The 19,497-nt window shown below is 40.2% G+C and overlaps 1 long non-coding RNA gene across 2 annotated transcripts; it reads right to left on the reverse strand.

The window, feature by feature from the left end:
- Window positions 1-8,970: 8,970 nt before the first annotated feature.
- On the reverse strand, window positions 8,971-18,882 carry LOC126162700 (uncharacterized). Of its 2 annotated transcripts, XR_007535101.1 has the most exons (4): window positions 18,661-18,882; window positions 15,201-15,431; window positions 9,684-10,390; window positions 8,971-9,310 (listed from the first exon to the last, which is right to left on the reverse strand). It is a non-coding gene; the product is annotated as an uncharacterized LOC126162700 (long non-coding RNA). The 2 variants fall into 2 exon arrangements; XR_007535100.1 differs by lacking the exon at window positions 8,971-9,310 and having other exon boundaries at window positions 9,376-10,390; window positions 18,661-18,874.
- Window positions 18,883-19,497: the final 615 nt, after the last annotated feature.

Genomic DNA, 19,497 nt, shown 5'->3' on the forward strand with positions numbered 1-19,497 from the left:
TATCAGTGTTTTGTTATTTCATATTCAAGGATTTCTTCATAAGCTAAGGGGGGGAAAAAAAAAAAAAAAAACCTGGTGTTTGCAGGTCAATGGGTTCGTTTGAGGTACATATGACCCCACTTCCAGATGGATGGAATCCAACAGGCAGTGGCAGCAGATTGTGGCTCTTGGAAAAATGTGACAGTCACACAAGGTGGTGCTTAACACATTGCTCGCATTAGGGAGCAGGAGGGGAGGAGACCAAGGAGACTATCACGCCTGAATGAGATACCCTTATTCAGACATATCATCCTTCAGACTTGTGTTCTTACAGAAAATGCTTATATGGGTTGCATATTCAATTGGGGCACTGTGAAGGGAGGCATATTAGTTTGAGTGTGTTGATGACCTCATTTGAAGCAGTGGTCATCTGCCTCAGTAGCAGCAATGCATTGGCCAGAGGAACAACCCAAATTTTCTAACAAGTGATTGGTTATCACTGCACAGTGTGTATTTGATGACCACTTCAATATTCACACTTGAGATACTGTACCTGGCTACCAATCAATTGTTTCTTATGTTGATACCTTTAGGAAAATTGAAAACGAGCAAACAAGAAGAATGGGTCTTCTACAGCCTATGAGATCACCACAAAACATTGAAGTAGTAAGACAGCGATTTTTGTGATCTCTTCAGCATCCAAGCATGCAGTTATCTATGATTTTCTGATCATTCTGAGCCAAATTCTTCATGACCTCCATTTCCACACACACAAGTAGGCTGTGCTGCGATGACTCACTGAAGATGATTTTTTTGCTTGGCAAAATACATGTGAGGAGCTGCTTGAGTAGTTCCCTCACCACATACCGGTATTCTTTAGTGATATGGCACAATTTGATTGGTGTACATGTTTAAATAAATATAACACATTTCTGGAGTGGTTACAATCCCAGAGAATTGTTCTTTTTTGAAGAAAACAATCCTGTGACAGCTGTGAATTCTCTGCTATTTGTCATCAGAATTGAGAACTTGAACAAATTGATGTTAGGAATCTGCAATTTCAGCAAGATTGAGCAACAGTGCAAACTGCAATGCCTGATGTTCAGGAAAAGTTTTCTAAGCACCTCGTCTCCTGAGGGGCAATCTTCCATGACTGGTGAACTGGCCACATTTAGCTCCTTGTTACTTTTCTATGGGGGATATCTAAAATCCATTGTTTACACCAATAGTCCAAGGACCAAGGACCACTGAACATTTGAAGAACAATACTTACCGTGCAGTAGTCCACATTTATAGTACTGTGGTGGGGCGAGGGAGGGGGGGGGGGAGAGGGAGAGGGGGAGAGAGAGAGAGAGAGAGAGAGAGAGAGAGAGAGAGAGAGAGGAAGGACGAAGGGGAAAGACGAAAAAAACATAAGAGATTTGGGTAAATAAATGTATTAACAGTATGGGATGTCATTTTCTGGATGTTGGTGTAGTAAAAAAAAAGTATACTCTTAAGTTTCAAGTTTTGTAGAAAATTAAAAAAGAAATTAAAATTATACATATAAAAAAATGCGCTGACCTTTCAAATCAGCAAGTTTCATTGCTGCACGCTGCAGGTAACCCTAAACTGTAGCAACCAGTCATGAAGAAATCTAAACTCATGCTTCTTGTCTTTGGCTCTGAAGAAAAATAGATGGATCTGTAAAAGATCTTTAGCATTGCTGCAAGAATTACACAATGATGCACCAAGAGCAGGAGCTTATAAATCGAACATTTGGGCTGCACTCATACGGTCACAAAAGCAAAATAAGAAGTAAAAATTGTATTATTTTTCATAAACAGTGTCTTTCCAGTGGGTGGAAGCTGAGTAATAGCAGTACATTGGAAGTAAAACATGGACAGTCACAGTGTTTCATGTTCAAAACAATAGTTATCCACACTTTTGCATTTCATGTGCACAGGGAATACTAGTAGGCGGGATGTGTCATTAGTCTGATACTTGTCTAAATACAAAATTGTGGCAAATAGCTTGTAGCTCCAAAGCTGTGCTGTTTCAAAGGGGCTACAGTCATCTTATAGTACCAGTGGGCACATGGTAATCTGTGTATGCTCGACCTACGATTGGTTGGGCACCCATTAAAGCCCCCAAGAGTAATTTGAAGCATGAACACTCCCCCCCCCCCCCCCCCCCCGCCACACACACACACACACACACACACACACACACACACACACACACACACACACACACACACCACCACCAAACTGAACTTATATCCACATTTTTTGTGTAGCTTATAGTGGTATACATTAATATTTGATACCTGGCCAAAAACTCGCCAACTGAACATCGCATTGGAGTGAGAGAGAGAGACACAATGCAATATCTTCAAGGTGGTTTCATGAATGGCAATACCACTGGTTTTGTGATGGTTTTTCCATCACATGTGTGCTCCTTGTAGCTTCTGTTATTTGGTTATGCTTGTTGTGAAAAAATATTGCAGAAAATTATCTCTACTGTGAGGCTGGTCAAGAAGTCAGCCAACAAGCTCTGATCATCTCATCATGCAAGAACCATAATTTTTGTTGAATCTCAGTTTCTGTGGATTTACAGGTTGGTGTGTGTGTGATGAGCGAGGCTACCCCACACTGTGCATGAGGATATGAGGATGTTGACAGCAGATTACATCAGTTACTGCTGTAGTTACAGCTTCGGTCAAGAAGCACAATATTGATATCTGCTATTTATTGTGGATCATCTGTGATGACTATTACAGTTTTATTGTTTATATAATAATCCATTGCTGATGTCATGAGAAATTGATATAGAGTTGCGACAATAAATATTTTGACAAACACATTTCACAAGGAAAACAAATTAGTCAAAGGCAAAACAAGGAACATTATGTTCCATAAGTGGCAATATCACAGATAGTTTTACATAATTACTGTAGTTTGACAAAAGACATGTTACAGCTTAAAAGACTTGTGGAACTCGAATCAGTGTACATAGCCATTAGTACATGGTTGCTTAACCTTTCTCCTTAATTACAGCCACACAGTGTGATGGCATGAAGTCAATGAGGGCAGCAAAGTGATGCAGGGGATTTTCTGCCTTTCTTTAACTCAAAATTGCAATAATTGGTACCAGCTGAAGAATTTTCATTGCCTTAGCTTCTGATCAAGTTCCTCCCACAGGTGTTCACTCAGACTGAAATCTGGGCTCTGGTTTGGCCACTTAAGCACCCTTACTTGTATCCTTCTCCTAAAGTGTGTGACAAGAGCAGAGGTGTGCTTAAGATCATTGTCATGAAATTCCAAGTTTTATCTCATTTATCTTTGACACAGGGCAACAAATGTGGTTTCAAGATTTTACAATGTTTGAAATGATCTATAATACCTTCAATAAGCACCAGAGGGCCAACACCTGAATGGGAGAAGCATTCCCACAGCATGATGTTCCCACTATCATGCTTAACAGTGGGTACTTGGTATTAGACATTATTTCTTGCATTGACTGGTCTTTTGAACATACCAAATCCCAACAAAAGAAAAAAATTAAACTTACTTTAAATCACTCAGAGCACACGCAATCACTGTTGAGGTGCCAGTCCCTATGTACTATGGCAAACTCAAGTCAGGCTTTCCTACTCTTTGCCGATACTAATCGCTTTTCCCTTGAGTACGAGCCATGAAGATTAGGCTCTACACACATACACAAATGCAACTCACACATACAACTGCAATCTGGGGCACTAAACCCACACACTCAGCGTATTTTCCTATGCTCGTCATTGGTAAAAGTAAGAAACCATGTTGTTACAAACACATTAACATGTCTGTGAAGTGTTTTGTTTAACCTGACAAAAGTGCACTTGGATGGGTAGTAGGATTTTCACGAATGGTGTACAGCGTTCTTGTACTCTAGGTAAAAGATCATTGCTTAAAAATTGCCAAAAGGGAGAAAATATTACTGCTCCGTGACAATGCACTAACTCATCTCTTGCTTGATATCTTAAATAGAAAGGCAGAGTCCATAAAAGTGATGCTTCTTCCGAATAACGTAACCTCTATATTACAGCCCATGGACTGAGGCATTACTGAAACTTTCAAATGGTATTACAGAAAAGAGCTGTTAAAGTAAGGTATTGTTGCAAAGAGGAGAGAGAAGAAAGACTGTTACAAAATCATAAAAATGTTGCTTTAAAAAATGTGTCCTACATGATCAGAGCAACATGGGATAGTGTGAAAGATCAGAATTTAAAAAAAAGCCTGGATTAAAATTTTGTGTATGGTGGAAAGTTGTCAAAGTTTAATTGGAAATGACAAACAGAATTGTGTGTCGAAAATGCTCAATATGATGATTCAGTTGCCATGAATGTAATAAAGATGTTCGATGATGCAGATCCAGGGTACCAAATCATGCAGAGTAGCAAAATTATAAGCCTTGTCACTGATAAAGCTGACAACACCGGCATCTCATTAATTAGTGGTCCAGAAAATAAAGATGAAAATGTACCGGCTGCTTCTGAAGCATTTATATGTTTAGATACAGCCTCACAATGGTTTAAAACTGAAGATGAAAGTGACCAGTATCAAATAACTCTCCTGGAAAAAGTGTGTGACTTAATTGCTCATAAGCAGGTAACCTTGCTTCAGCCAAACAAAAATCAATGATTTTTTTAGCATTTATTTTATACTTATGTACTGTTATACATCACATATTATTTGTTAACTAGGCTCTACTATATACATTCCTACTGTACTTGTCCTTGTTGTAATAATAACAGAGTCCTGTTATAAGTATACATAGTTTTTATTGGTAAATAAAAGTGTTCAGTTCGGCTACCTGAATAGACTGGTTATCTTAACACTCCTGTGCCCCAATTAGTTTGGATAATTGGTGCTCTACTGTGTATAAAATATGATGTATATAACATTATTTTAACAAGTGTATTACTCTGTAAGAAACCTATCATTAGATACATCAGTAATTCTTTAGAGTGCGATATTGTCATTTACAAAATATATACAAATCAAAAGGCATGTACGTGGAATCAAGATATACATGCTGGACAATATGGGCAATTTTATAAGCTTGTGCTCTATGTAAATGAAGATGCTTAATACTCTGTGTGGCAAATCTCAGGCTGAGACGGTCATTTCCCATTTGTTAAAGGAGAACCTGCATGTTTAGCACCAATTTTCATCAACAATTATTGCAGTAGCTAGTTGAATCTGAAAACACATTGCACTGGGACACTAAGTTTAAAAAGAAATAATATCCATAAATAAGTTGTATCAGCAAAACTGGAAAAATGTGACAATTGGAAAACTGAAGTATAGGTAAGAGCTTTTTTAAATTTCCACAAAATTTCTTGATACAATGGTACAAGTGTCAAATTCATACAAGCAAATAAGTTCAAAAACTGCTGCCAATTGTCAAGCATAAGGCGAATACGTCTGAGACACATAGGCAGGACCAGATGCTGCCGATTATTTATGTGAGTGGAAGACTGTCCACTGGCCTGCTATCATATAATTGACATATTACTTTTCAGTTAAGAGAAAGGGAGGGACCTCGCAAGAAACCATACATTTGACGAAACGTGGACATTTCAAGAAATATACAGGCCTGCAGAGTAATACAGCTGTTAAAATAGTTTCCCACTGAAGAAGAAGAAAAACAGGAGTTATAGGTACAGAGGAAGAAGGACATAAAGATTGCAAAAAATGTTGTGTTTGAATCTTTCAATTAGTTCACTTATATTTAGAATGTCACAGAAATGATACAGGATTTGGGCTGGAAATCATTATAAGAAAGGCGTTTTTCATTGCGGCGGAATCCTCACGAAATTCCGATCACCAACTCCTCCGAATGCGAAAATATTTTGTTGACACCGACCTACATTGGGCGGAACGATCACCACGATAAAATAAGGGAAATCAGAGGTGTTCATTCTTTCCTTGCACTATATGAGGTTGGAATAATAGAGAATTGTGGAGGTGCTTCAATGAACCCTCTGCCAGGTACTTAAATGTGATTTGCAGAGTATCCATGTAGATGTAGATGTATTTTGTATGACACTAGGTTTTTGCGAAAGAACCTTGTCAATTCTGTAAATGTTAGCTATGTCATGTCTTATATTAAAGGGAAAATCTGTCGCACAAGCCCATGACCATGCTACTGGCATGACTGTAGGTAGAGCGCAACCTTTGTTAACAACAGCATTAGGGAGTGAAAAATGGTAGCGCCATCACCCTGCCTGCCTTTAGCCCTAGGAAAGATCCCAGTACTCATTTGATAGCATACTGAGTGGACCTGGGACCAATCTAGAGGGACTAGAATGGGGAAAAATCCCACTCTCTATCCGAGATTGAACCAGGGTCAGTGTACAGTACTCTACCTCGGAAACCACCATGGCCACATGCTACATCTTAAAGCTGCAACAAATTTATTTGATGCAACTGTTTTACATTTAACAATATTATGAAACGAATAGAATGAAATTTTCACTCTACAGCGGAGTGTGCGTTGATATGAAACTTCCTGGCAGATTAAAACTGTGTGCCGGACCGAGACTCGAACTCGGGACCTTTGCCTTTCGCGGGCAAGTGCTCCACCAACTGAGCTACCCAAGCACGACTCACGCCCCGTCCTCACAGCTTTAATTCCGCCAGTACCTCGCCTCCTACGTTCTAAACTTGCCCGCGACAGGCAAAGGTCCCGAGTTCGAGTCTCGGTCCAGCACACAGGTTTAATCTGCCAGGAAGTTTCATGAAACGGATAGTTGCTACTCACCATATAGCAGAGATGCTGAGTTGCAGTTAGTCACAACAAAAAGACTTTCACAAAATAAGTTTTCGGCCAACAAGGCCACTGTCAAAACGCGCACACACACACACGACTGCAGTGTCCGCCAGCTGAAGCCACACTGTGAGCAGCAGCAGTGCTTGATGGGAGAGGCAACTGGATGGGGGTAAGGAGGAGGCTACGGCGGGGAGGGTGAGGGGTAGCAGGGTAGGGGTGGGGGATGGTGAAGTGCTGCTGGGGAGTGTGCAGGGATAAGGTGGAGAGAGGGTAGGGCAGCTAGGTGCAGTCGGGAGGTTAGGCAGAGGGCAGTGGAGAGGAGGGGGGGGGGGTGGGGGGGGGGGGAGGTAGTGGAAAAGGAGAGAAGTAAAATGACTGGGTGCATTGGTGGAATATAGGGCTGTGTAGTGATGGAATGGGGAACAGGGAAGGGGCTGGATGGATGGGGAAAATGACTAAAGAAGGTTGAGGTCAGGAGGGTTACAGGAATGTAGGATATATTGTGGGGAGAGTTCCCACCTGCGCGTTTGGAAAAGCTGATGTTGGTGCGAAGGATCCATATGGCACTGACTGTGAAGCAGTCATTGAAATGAAGAATGTCATGTTGGGCAGCATGCTCAGCAACAGGGTGGTCCAGTTGTTTCCTAGCCACAGTTTGCCGGTGGCCTTTCATGCAGACAAACAGCTTGTTGGTTGTCACGCCTACATAGAATGCAGCACAGTCGTTGCAACTTAGCCTGTAGTCATTGTCCACACCCAACTGGCCCCTTCCCTCTTTCCATTCCAGCACTACACAGCCCTCTATTCCATCAACACACCCAGTCTTTTTACTTCTCTCCTTTTCCACCCCCCCCCCCCCCCACACCTCTCCCCTGCCCTTCGTCTAACCTCCCACAAGCTGCACTTAGCTGCCCTACCCTCCCTTCAACTCGTCCTTGCATGCTCTGCTGCAGCACTTCACTGTACCCCAGCCCTACCCTGCTATCCCTTCCCCCCTTCCTGCCCCAGCCTTCTCCTTACACCCCCCACCCCCCCATTTGCCTCTCCCATCACGCATTGTGACTGTGAAGCAGTCATTGAAATGAAGAATGTCATGTTGGGCAGCATGCTCAGCAACAGGGTGGTCCAGTTGTTTCCTAGCCACAGTTTGCCGGTGGCCTTTCATGCAGACAAACAGCTTGTTGGTTGTCACGCCTACATAGAATGCAGCACAGTGGTTGCAACTTAGCCTGTAGTCATTGTCCACACCCAACTGGCCCCTTCCCTCTTTCCATTCCAGCACTACACAGCCCTCTATTCCATCAACACACCCAGTCTTTTTACTTCTCTCCTTTTCCACCCCCCCCCCCACCTCTCCCCTGCCCTTCGTCTAACCTCCCACAGCTGCACTTAGCTGCCCTACCCTCCCTTCACCTCGTCCTTGCATGCTCTGCTGCAGCACTTCACTGTACCCCAGCCCTACCCTGCTATCCCTTCCCCCCTTCCTGCCCCAGCCTTCTCCTTACACCCCCCCACCCCCATTTGCCTCTCCCATCCCGCATTGTGACTATGAAGCAGTCATTGAAATGAAGAATGTCATGTTGGGCAGCATGCTCAGCAACAGGGTGGTCCAGTTGTTTCCTAGCCACAGTTTGCCGGTGGCCTTTCATGCAGACAAACAGCTTGTTGGTTGTCACGCCTACATAGAATGCAGCACAGTGGTTGCAACTTAGCCTGTAGTCATTGTCCACACCCAACTGGCCCCTTCCCTCTTTCCATTCCAGCACTACACAGCCCTCTATTCCATCAACACACCAGTCTTTTTACTTCTCTCCTTCCCCCCCCCCCCCCACCTCTCCCCTGCCTTTCGTCTAACCTCCCACAGCTGCACTTAGCTGCCCTACCCTCCCTTCACCTCGTCCTTGCATGCTCTGCTGCAGCACTTCACTGTACCCCAGCCCTACCCTGCTATCCCTTCCCCCCTTCCTGCCCCAGCCTCCTCCTTGCACCCCTACCCCCCATTTGCCTCTCCCATCACGCATTGTTGCTGCTCGCAGCATGGCTCCAGCTGCCAGAGACTGCATGTGTGTTTGTGTGTGTGTGTGTGTGTGTGTGTGTGTGTGTGTGTGTGTGAGACAAAGGCCTTGTTGGCTGATAGCTTACTATGTGACAGTCTTCTTGTTGTGCCTATCTGCAACTCAGTTTCTCTGCTATGTGGTGAGTAACAGCTGTACTTTTCATAACATTGATACATTCCGTCCTGAATTTTTCACTGTTTTTTTTACATTTAATTCAAAGTTTCACAGTCAGGATGGTGGTCTGGCTATGAGTACCAAAGTTTCTATTTCTCTCTGCTCTGCGTCCTCCCCTTTGCATATTATGACTCATTTATTACAGCACCTTTTAAAATTGATTATAGGCAGAATACTTTGCCTCCAATTTTCCTTGCTAGCCTTGAAGTCCAGTTGTATGCAGCAACAGCTGACAGGTTTTAGCAAATGTTTTATTCGCCAAATAAGTCTCCTGTCCAACACAAAGGTAGTAGGAAGCAAACCGCCTACAACAGAAATCAGTTGCGCAATGTTAGATTAAAACCTAAATAATGTTGGCCAACACTGTGTGTAACAGTTATTAATCATTTATTGAAAGAATGTACACAATAAATAGTGAGCCTTTGTCTGATGAAAAGACATGGTGCCAGTGTAAAAGTTCTGATCATTGTTCTAACCAAGCTTAGTAAACAATGACTAACTATCTAATAGTTGGTTAGTCTGGACTGCTGTCGTGACAGTTAGTACTTCTGACTAGTCGTGAAAGTTAGTACTTCTGACTAGTCGTGACAGTTAGTACTTCTGACTAGTCGTGACAGTTAGTACTTCTGACTAGTCGTGACAGTTAGTACTTATGACTATATTTATGATAATACATACTGCAATTACACTCAGCGATTATTGCGGCAGCATGACAGTACTTGTAGGTAACTGCTGGTGACTCAATAACTGCACCCGGAACTGTTCGGCAACTGACAAGTGAAGCTGTGCAGCGGCACAGGAATGTTCATCTGCTAACTACTTGGCAGGTGTCATCTATGACATCAGACCTAACTATCGGCAGACAGAGCAGGCTAGTGGTGGAAGGGTAATAAGGTTCCTGTCACGTGCACAACATATGTGGCAACTCATTGACTCATTACAAATGTGAGATGCCACACTGGAGGCTAGCCTAGAGTTATGCAGCCTGTGTGGATATCTTTGTGTACCATATCTGAGAGTAGATACAGCATCCCTCCATTGGCATGGGATGCCTTTGCTTCCATGCTTGCCAACATCATTTCTGATAGGTGCACATGCATTGATCCCCCATTACATTTGCCTGTGGTACCAGGGAAAACTGTACCCAAAACCTCAGTGTGTGTGTGTGTGTGGGGGGGGGGGGGGGGGGGCGGGTGGTATCAGACAAGCTATTTGCCTCATCAGCTTCTGTCTCTTTCTGAGTAGGATGAGGAGGGATGTCCATTTCCATCTGGGCATCGTTGATGGCTGCAGTTGGGTTCAGCTGCTGAAAATGAAGTCAGGGATGGCTGCCGGCTGCAACTGCAGGCCCCCAAGATAGCTGGCTGCAACGAAGTCATGTGAGCCTGAAAAAGACAACAGCCTAGGAGTCCTGTCTGTATGAGCATGCAAACTGTGCAGCATCATTTGATTCTGTGTCACATTGTGACCATTATGAGTCTGAACTCTGTATGGAATATTCCCGAACTATTGTATTACTTTGGCTGATACTCGAGATTTGTTTCCATATTTACACATGGTAATGAGTACTTGTCTCGACAGTTGTTGATGCCTGAGCAGCTTTAATGTTGACAATAAAGTGCAGTATTTTCAGTTCGAGATTTTGTATCACTGGAGTGGTTAGGTACTGCGAAAGAAAAAATTAACAATGCAGTATCCTTATTGTACTGCCAAGTGAACTTTTGAGGCTTGAATGTCTGCACAAATTGTACAGCGATGGAATGATATGTTTTGAAATATGAAGTGCCATTTATTTCTTAAAATATTTTGACTCCTAAAAGTAATCAATGACATTTGTATCACTTATTGAAATTTTGAAAAAACACATCAATGACAATCAGCAAGTAGCTTACCTTCCTAAAAATGGTGTAGCATAATAATGTGTAAAAGTTACAAGGGTTCTGATGCCTGTGGCCATGGCAAATATTATAGAGGAGCTGACTGGTATTTTTGTCATAAGTTGTATTTAGTCAAAATCGCTTCTACATCTTCATCTATATCTTCCCAGAAGCAATGATCCTTGGAAAAGCATTTGATATGGGTTAAGCCTCAGTGGTATTTAAGGAGAATTTGAAGCACTTTGGGTTTAAGCAATTCAGGATACACTGCTTATGTCTTTTCTTATTGTAAATGTACTAAAATGACACCTACGTAGACAGTCAAAACATGTCTCGTGTGAGTGTGATTTAATTTCTAGTTATTCAACTATTATTCAATCAACTTTTTATCTAAAGGCCACTCCAATTAAATGTAGTGTTTAATCTTAGATACTTGGTACAAGCTTTGCAGTTAAATTAGAATTCAATGAAAAACTTTCACAGTTTCTTGATGATTGAATTTAATCCAAAACATACAACAGAAGAGATCCAAAATTTTTATCCTGCCCTAGGCAGCTGGGTAGCAAATCTTCATTAGTGTGTTGAGCTGTGAACATTAAAACTACTTCATAGTCGTAGTTTAGCAAAAGCAGTTCCCACTGTGCAAGTTTTGGGCTGTCCTGGAAGGAACAGTATTATTTGGTCCAAAGGTTGCCACCAGTGGTTTGTGGTCCACAAGGAGAATTTATCTTCAGTTGTATATGTATTCATGAACTTGTTAACAGCAAAGATAACTGCAAGAACTTCCTTTTCAATATGAAAGTAATGTTTCTGAGCAACTGTCACTGTTTTGGACATGAACATGCTCGGACATTTGACAATGTGACAAAACTGCACTGATTCCATACTCAAATGCATCTGATGCAATAGTTAATACTTTATTTTGACAATATGTCATGAGACATTTGGCATTTAACAAACATTGTTTTAATTTATCAACTGTACTTTGGCATTCGTCGTTCAAAATCCATTTTGTGCCTTTGCATGATAGTTTGGAAAGTGGTTTGCTTATGAATACTACATGTGGAACGAACTTTCTGTAGCAATTAATTTTACCGACTACAGCACATAGAGGGAGTCCACCTGAGGAGTCCCTGATTTCAAGATTGATAGACGAGAGAAACAAAAGGTATGTTTACTCTGAAAACTGTAAGAACTTTATACAGAAGTTCTAAAATAGTTTGAAAAGCTGCTAACCCCAAATAGTACCAGCAAACGTAATTAAACTTGTCCTCAGCAAGCCGCCATTCCAGCTGCATCACAACCTTTTCAAAATGCCCATCACTAGCAGTAAGTACACAGGTGGTGCAAACGAACAATGCAATTTGCCGTCACATCTTGTAGTATCTCAATGGAAATGGATTCAGAAGCCACACAGATTGCCAATACCAGGTCATCCAGTGTGGTGGGATGGTTCCAGTAGACAATGTCTTTCAATGTGCCCTGCAAAAAGTAGTCAAAGGGAGTCACATCAGGTAAAAATGAAGGCCAATCCATTCCTGAACCAGTAAATTTGCAATAATCCAATGCAATGACTCTATTTTCAAAGAATTTATCAAGAAAGCAAACCACCTGTTCGTTCCGATGTGTTTTCCACCTGGCATGAACCACTTGGTGCTTGATTGATCCTTCAATGCTAGCTGTGTGGAAATCCAAAATTGCAGTGTAACATTCCCTAGTGATTGTTTGCATACCACAGCCCAAACAGTAACTTTGGGAGAATACAGCAGTTTTGTTTATTCACAACTCCAAGTGGAAATGTGCTTCAGCTGTCAACCAGAGTGAGAATCTGTTTGACAAAGTCAGCCCAATGTTGTACAGCTTGTATGGGTATGGCTTGGTGAATTTTGAATGGAAACATGTAGGCTCAGTATTTTGTGTGTGCTACATGCTTCAAACCAGTCTCTGCTGCAGTTCTTTAGACGGATCTCCTTGGATTTTGCTAAACAATTCCAGAAATCGTGGCAACATTTTCAGGGATAATGACAGTTTGTGTGGGGTCATTAGTCCCTGCTAGATCGTCATCCACACTTCCTTTCAGTTGGAATTTGGTGAAGAGCTTGTGAATGATTTTCATTAAATCTTTGGACATTAAATCTTATTTGAAAACTGTGGTTCGTTGCTATAGGAGTGTGTTTTAACCTGTGGTATTCCAGTACCAAAGAAAGATGTTCAATGGACCACTGATTTCAACCTTTTCCTCTGGTACAACAACCATTTCAATGGTGGAACTGATTGCTCTGATCAGTGGTACACTATTTATAGACATTATGTATTGCATATTTTTTAACTATTTTGAAACTTCTGTATACAATTATTACAGCTTTCACAATAACCATACCGTTTGTAGCACACTTCTGTTGATCTTAGTTTACGAGCTATTTAATTTTGAAATCAGGGACTCCTTCCCTGGATTCCTCAAGATATTTGCGAGCTCACAAGTTTTTCATTGTTTTGGTGTGTTGGGGTTTGTCCTAAATATTGGACTTGCTAGTGGAATACTATGTCCTTTTCTTTGTTACACTTTAAACTTGCTGCTCATAAAACCTTAAAGACATATTCCATATTACATAACAGTCCTTCTGGAGCTTTTCCCTGAGAGAATGATGTCATCCAGGTAGTTCACAGCATTACTACATTTCCTAATTAACAGTTCCAAGTATTGCTGGAACAAACTTGGTTCACTGACAATCCCAAATGGCAATCTCATGTACTGTTAAACTCCAAATGGAGTATTTATATCCAAAAATCTGTGTGTTCCTTCAACCAGAGGTATTTGTAAGTAGCTTCCTTCAAATCAAGTTTTGCAAAATATACATACACTGCCAGCTAATTCAGACACTAAGTCTTCTAGTTTTGGAACTGGATAGGAATTTATTAACCGATTGTACTCTGACAGTCACTTTGAAATCACCACAGATCAATAATGTGCCATGCAGTTTTTGTACTACCACAACTGGTGTTGCCTTTTGGCTACTAGTAATTCATTCTATAATGCCATTCTGTTACAGATACTCAAGCTCCTGTTTTACTTTGTCCTTTAATGCAAATGGAATATTATGTGTTTTGCAGAATTTTGGCATAGCATTTGGCTTCATAATGATGTGCACATTGAAGTCTTCAATGCTATTGTTGCCTCCAAAAAAATTGTATCATATTTTTGCAATGATGTTTGCAACTTTCCAGTAGGAACGTAAGTGGGAATCTCATTCACTCCTTCATGAATTGTGAATACTAGTGTGTTAGAACCAGTAAATCTGCTGTTTTACACGAATATATTACTATAAATCTGTCCTGTCTGGTAAACTGCTTTATGCAACATCCAAATGAATTGAACTTTGACCCATATTTGCTGGTCTCTGTTGATAAATACCAAAATGTGAAACTCGGCTAACTTTGGTGAGCCTAATTTCTTGTATGTCTGTAGATCAACTATAGAAGCTGCAGAGCCTTTATGAGTTTGAAATTTCAATGGCACTTTATTAACTCTTCAGTGTCACAGGTGAAGCCCTGTCATTTACTGAAAAAGATAGCATTCACTTTATTTATTTATTTTTTTTTTTTTGTCTACAAAAATCTACCGAATTGCTCGTGTTCATTGTAAACATTTGAATTTTGTTATGAAAAACTTTTGTCAGTAGGGCTATCATGAAAATCAGAGACAATACTCCATGAGAACCTCAGATCCTGAACTACAGAATGAATGGGAAAAGAGATACTGGAAGACCTTGGAAAAGATGGGAATGATTTTGTTTGTGAGTTGAGAACAGGCAAAAGCCAATTCAGATTTGTGATCTGTTTCATAGCATAAAAACATTGTGAGTTTCAAAAGAAAAGTATTCAGAGCTTGGCCATGTGGACTGCTTATGCACTGTAAGCACACAACTGTCTCCATATTGAAGTGCACCTGCTTACACTAGTGGTTGTTAACGTGCCCATATTAAAGGCAATATCAGGTGAGTGCATAATAAGCATATTACAAATGAGAGAAGCAATGTAAGACTTGTTACATGTCACTTTCACACAGAAATTTGCAATATTTAGTTAAGTCTTGCAATTGTAGTTTCCATTCATTGTTACCTGCTAACCTTGATTTGGTTCCTTAAAAGCCTCCAAAAAATTTATCCCTGGCTACAGCATCATTGCACTTGTGCTCCAAAATGTGACACTAACTTTAATTTCTGAATACGAAAGGATCATGTGATCTATTTCTTTTGAATTAGTTTAAACACTTCCACACCTATATCTGCGATAAGAAAAGGTTTGTGTGTGACATCACCTGATAATCAGTGCGTGATGGAAAGTTCCTTCAGTCGGGAAATATAATTTGGCGAGGCTTCTCTATTCTGGTTGGAAGGTAGAAATGATGGTGGCAAGATCTTAAAGTTTTCTTGGGTGGTTTCCTATTGTGGTTCAAGAGTGGACATCCATTCCAGCAACAACTCATAAGTGCTGGATAGCTGTTGTTGTAAGACCATTATTCACTGTAGAATGTCAGGTTGAACCATTTCTGAAAAATAAAAAGACGAGTATACTAAATTCTTGTAGCCAAGTTATGGCATTTTTCGTGAGTTCTTATTGCCGGTTTACGTAGAATTAGCAATGTTTCTTTTCATAAATTCTCAAATCTGTGCCACCATTTTATGTATCAGCGTTAATCCTCATTGGCAACTTGCAGAAATCCTTTATGAATTCTCATCACCAGTTTATTTTATATTCACCAAATAAGTTTGGTGCCCAATATGCAAGTAACAGGAAGCAAACTCTCTACCACACATATTAGGTGCTTTATTCATGTCGTGTGCTTGTACACTGCTACTCTCTGGACACAGGGCAAAGTTAGAGTAAAACAAATGTGTTAGCAACACAATAAGTAACAACTAACAGTCATTTAATAAAATAATGGGTAAAATAAATATAAACTTTAGTTGGATGAGAAGGTGTGGCACTGTTGTAAAAGTTCTGAACACTGACCTAACCTCACTCAGTAAACAATGAATGACTGACTAATGCATTAGTTGTTCAGTCCGGACTGCTGTGGGTGACAGTTTATAGTTCAGGCTCTGTTTATGATACATGTACTGTGATGACACTTGGCAATGATTGTGGCAGTGAGATGATAATTTTAGCTAGCTGCTGGTGACTCCATAACTGCTAGTAGAATCGGTCATCAAATGGAACCAACTGTTAGGCAACTGACTGAGTGAGGCAGTGCAGTACCTTAAATCTGCAGTCGGTAGAAGAATGTTCATCTGTGAACTGTTTGCTGAGTATAGGAAGTAGTCCCTGGTATAGTCCTCTGTAGCGGCAGACGTAACTATTGGTAGATGGAGTGGTCTGTTTGTAATCACATTGTGGAAGTATAATAAAGTTCATGTTATGTGGCGACTGATTATGTATGTGGGTATCGTATTATCTGACAGTGGCCACAGCAGCAAAGTTGGTATTTTCTTATGTTGTTCCGAACATCACAGAAATTGCTACCTAATAGCACTTTTATCCAAACTGTCACTTCACTGGAATATTTATCGTGAGCATTTTCTTTTTTATCTCACTGTGCTCGGCATTGTGTCCCTCCTACAATTTGTACACCACTGACTATTCAACTGCAACATTTTACTTGTATGGACTGTGTCTTATGCAATGGCACTGTCTCTCTTTGTGAATTATTTAAATGATAAACAACAAGATGTCATATCTGCCTGCAAAAATTTTTCTATATCACTTTCCATTACTGAACGGGGTGGTAAAACTTTGCATATACTTTGAACTACAATGTGGATATACCTGATTATGTGGTCAGGCATGTCTGTGCAACCATTTTAAATGAACTTATTTATTCAGGGACAGTATTATTCAAAGAAAATGTATCTTCCACAGTAATAATGCTCCCATCTACATTCTCGGAAATGTCCTAGATTAGTTTGGTGAAAGTAAAATAACATTACTTCACTGGCTTTCCAAATTACTAGATTTCAATATTAACAAGCCACTGTTGTCCGTACAGGAAAAAAATTAAGGTCCCTGAGCCCTCTTCAGGAACTGAAATAGAAAAATTTCTAAGCAAGGAATGATATAAAATGACACTGATAACAAATTTATAAACTTTGATAGCTAGTAGGAATCAAGCTGTTTTGGATGCCTAGAGCAGCCTTACAGAATGTTAGGTAGGTATTCAAATCATTGTGCCCAACTCCTGTTTTGTTACATAGAATGATGTGTATCCCTATCTATACCCTACTGACGAATGATACTTGCCAATGAAAGAAGAATGAAACAAAGTATTATCTAAGGGAGCACAACTACTGTGTGGGTATATTGTCTTGTGTGCATGTGGAAAACCAGGCCATGGCACAACACATCTTGAAGATGGGATAGCAGCTGCAGAGGAATTACCTCCACATGCGTGATGTGTACACTCCACAAAATGCCGTACAACATTGGAGAAGTGCGTTGCCCTAACAATAAATGCTGGAAGATATAACAATGGCTGTAATCTGTGTAAAACAGACGTATTAACTTGTCATTCCGAACTATTCATTCTCAGTTTAGAATTCTGAACCACTTACTAGTGTTTTCAAGATTAATGTGGAGACTGTGGTCTTTTGTTATATGATGGGCACTGCAAATGGTTTTAAACAATATATGGAATTTATAGCAAAAGATGTTAGTACAATTATTGTAGAAAAATAGAAACTGTTTTATGTTGTCACCTCCCGGTATATATTGCATGATAAGGAAAAGAGGTTTTAAGGTGCACACACATGATGCCATTTTCCTATTCAACATAGTGTCTGCACATAAATTTTAACGGATCAATTATGCCTAAGCATTTGTGGATGCGTAATTTACTGGAAATGTAGGCCATGCATAAAGCATGTTGCTTTCCACCTTTGATGTAAATGTCTGTTCTTTTTAGCAGACGACAAGCAGCTAGGGTCGGATGTGTGTTACTGTGTAGCGTGTTCAGGTTATGGAGAAGCGATTGCTGTGCATCATGTCTGTTGATTTCAGAGGAAGCATAAATTAATTTAGATATGATTATAGACAAAAAAGGGTGGCATAGAAAGCTACTTTTAAAGATAACTCGAAAAAAATTTGAAATGTGATGCCCTGAGCGTCAAGTATTAGATAAAAAGCCTCCAATTATATTACTGTAAATAACGAAGTGGGCAAACGGAGAAGAAGCAGGCAGAAATTTTGATGGGTATTTATGCTATTGCAACAACTGGGGAGCCTGACATCTTAACAAAAGAAATAATGTCTTACGTGCAGCTCCTCACAAACTACTAGAAATAAAATGAAGCTCATTAATGATGCAAAAAAGCACAACCTCCGTTGGCGTGGATTCTGGTCTCTACGAAATTCCCAGTTTACCGAGAGCAAGGATGTCAATCTACATATAATCTTTTATGATTAACATTGTGTTAGCAGCTTTCTCTATAAAATAAAATGACTCACTGAAAGTTAATTAATCTCCACATGAAGAATAAGAAGCTCCCGTATTTCTCACTTTCAGGAATAATCAATTAAAAGTTTTGTCTTGAAATGCGAAGTAAATAGTTCAAACAGGTACATATGTCGCTGGTTACTACTTAACGAAACGTTATTACCAGCCTTATCGCTGCAGTTTTTCCTAGCAGAAAATCTAAGATGTCCTTGTGACCTCATTCTGAAATTTCGAAAAAAGCATTGTCATTATATATTTCTCGCATCTCTGTTATTCAGACACTCTTTACCTATAGTCGCCTTTGTGTTTCCTTCTTGTCGTCTTTTCATCACAATAAACGCAGCACAAGCACCCTAACAAACTGTGGGATCCATGGCAGACTGCTTGCGCAATCAGGCAACATGTAGACACGGGAATACCAATGCGCGTTCTATCCACAAATTTTTGTGCATGCCCCTTCATTCCCGTGCAATTGCAATTGCTCACGAGGAAAGAGGCATTCTGTGGACGTACTTTTACATCGTTGCGTCCAAGGCAAAGTTCACCTGAGAAGATTGAGAAAAGCAAAATAACATCTAATCTTCACTGTTGAAGTAAGTTAAATCTAAACTTTGAAATCCAATCGGAACACTCGATTCTGGCGACCATAGCGATGAACATTTTAAAAGGTGTATTTTACCTGCCGATCTATCATGAAGGTGACGTCCACATAATGCATTATTATTATTTTTACCACTTTTTTTTTTTTTTTTTTTTTTTTGTGCAAGCGCCTACATTTCTGACGGCGCAGCTACGCATGCATAATTTCCACGAAATAAAGGCCTTGCGTAAAGCGTACTGCTAACTGCCTTCGGTGGGAATCTTCGTGCTGGAACGTGTCAATTTTACAAGCTTTTGGCCAGAATTTATGGGAATACATAAAACAAAACAAAAACAGTAACTTAGGTCCCACTAAAAAAAAATACATTTTAGAGATAGATAGAGATTACAAAACAAAAAACAGTAAACATTAACTTAGGTCCCACTACAAAAATACATTTTAGTGATAGCTAAAGATTACAAAATAATAAGTGTTACAGAGAAATAAATATTGCAAAATATATGTTTACAATAAAAATATTCGGTA

This window comes from Schistocerca cancellata, chromosome 2, assembly GCF_023864275.1.
Source record: "Schistocerca cancellata isolate TAMUIC-IGC-003103 chromosome 2, iqSchCanc2.1, whole genome shotgun sequence".
Lineage (NCBI taxonomy): Eukaryota > Metazoa > Arthropoda > Insecta > Orthoptera > Acrididae > Schistocerca > Schistocerca cancellata.